We start from the raw sequence: 2213 nt of genomic DNA, 5'->3' as shown, positions 1-2213 counted from the left end.
GAGTGGGCTATCAAACAGAGTGGTCTGAATACAAAAGAAAGGGAAGGGAGGGAGGTGGGAGAAAGAGAGGAGGGGGCAGTGCTGAGGAGAGTGCCAAACAAGTGGTAAACCCATAGGGACAAAGGGACCCCCAAAATTAATCTATTATCTAGTCCCTATTTACACCATATGTAAACAATCCAGTCTGTAGATGAGTTTTTATTCTGCAATTTCACATTTAAATTGGCTTTCAAAGAGTTGTTGTAAGAACAGCTACTCTCAGGTCAGCAATGGAACATCCAAGGAGGCTAAAGTGTTCTGCCACTGGCTTCTGTAGACTGGACACTGCAAGCACCATAAGCACCCTACATCACAACCTATGGGAAACACATCTTAATGATCCAGAACAGGGATTCCTGCACTTACAACACAATCCCAAAAGTGTAGCCATTCAGGGCTGCAAAGCCAGGCTCAGACTCCACTCTGACCTCCTACAACTACCAACCCCAAGACAAAGACAAAGACAAAGACAAAGACAAAGACAAAGACAAAGACAAAGACAAAGACAAAGACAAAGACAAAGACAAAGACAAAGACAAAGAGACCCTCCAGTGATCACTTACAGCCCCCAGCTGGAACACAATCATTGATGACCTCCAACCCCTCCTGGAAAACAACAGCCATTTTAAGTAGCAGCCATGGGGAACAAGAGTCTCTCAAGAAACAAGCTGCCTAATGCCTATTCTCACCAAGGCACCAGGCCTTGCAATGGATCCAGATGCCAGCTGTGCCCACTCATTGGTACAGACGAGATCATCATTCACCTGCACATCTACCAATGTCAGAGGTCAGGAAAACAGATCTTACGATGACAGGCTGAGAGCCATGGGACTCTTTAGCCTGGAAAAGCGTAGGCTCAGAGGTGATCTGATGGCCGCCTATAAGTTTATCAGGGGTGAACACCAGTATCTGGGGGAACGTTTGTTCACCAGAGCGCCCTAAGGGATGACGAGGTCGAACGGTCACAAACTCCTGCAAGACCGTTTCAGGCTGGACATAAGGAAGAATTTCTTTACTGTCCGAGCCCCCAAGGTCTGGAATAGCCTGCCATCGGAGGTGGTTCAAGCACCTACATTGAACACCTTCAAGAGTAAATTGGATGCTTATCTTGCTGGGATCCTATGACCCCAGCTGACTTCCTGCCCTTTGGGCAGGGGGCTGGACTTGATGATCTCCTGAGGTCCCTTCCAGCCCTAATGTCTATGAAATATACACCATCGCCTGCTTACAGTGCCGCTCTGTGGTCTAGATTGGACTATCTATCACTATCAGGGAACCACAAGCAGAGCTGCTCAAGAGGACTGTCTGGCTCCTGTAAAGGTGGGTAGGAAGTGTTTAAGATCAGTGACAGTGAGGAGAGAGCTCCTGCTGCAGTGAGGTGGACAGGAGGTGGGAGCTAGCTGTGCCATGGGGAAGCTGACCCCAGGGGATTTTCATAGAAATCTTATGAGGGCTAGGTGGTAGTGTGAACATAGGCTAAGGATTTAATCTGTTTTGTTTTACTATATTCTGCTGTCAAAGCATTTGATCCCTTTTTCTTTCCATGGAATAAACCATTTTGTCTTTCCTGGTTATTTGATGGAAGCACCTGTGATAAATTGTGATTTCTGGGCAAATCAATGACCTGGGCATACCCATTCAGCAGAGTGCAGGGACCAGTAAGCTTATACACACCAGGGTGCATCTCTGGGAGCACCCTGACACCCCAGGATTTTGTCACATCATTGTGAAAGAATGAGGGGACACAGATCTGCACTGTCCCCCTCCCAGCTCTCTCCCTTCCCTGTCTTTTGTATTCAAATCACTTTCCATCTGATAGCCTTCTCCCTGCATGTCCTTTCACAGCATCTGATGAAGTGAGATCTTGCTCATGAAGCTTATGCATCACTATTCAGTTAGTCTATAAGGTGCATCTCTACCCTACCTTTTCTGTCTGACTTCAGACTAACATGGCTAACTACCTCTCTCTGGTCATATAGAGGGCTCTTCTACATATGCACAGCAGGAGGCCTTATTATTGGTGCAGGAGGACACTGAGCCCAGGATTCAGCTCCCCCTGCACAGGCAAAAAGCAAGTACTCACAGCTGGGAGTCCCCTCAGCTGACAGGGCTCCTAGCTCCAGGGGTGCCCCATGTACCCCCACAGCTGTGAGACCGCAGCTGTAGCGACTTCC

This window comes from Crocodylus porosus, unplaced genomic scaffold (genome assembly GCF_001723895.1).
Source record: "Crocodylus porosus isolate Cpor-Errol unplaced genomic scaffold, CroPor_comp1, whole genome shotgun sequence".
Taxonomy (NCBI): Eukaryota; Metazoa; Chordata; order Crocodylia; family Crocodylidae; genus Crocodylus; species Crocodylus porosus.
The sequence above is the reverse complement of the archived record's forward strand: the minus strand, read 5'-3'. Positions refer to the sequence as shown.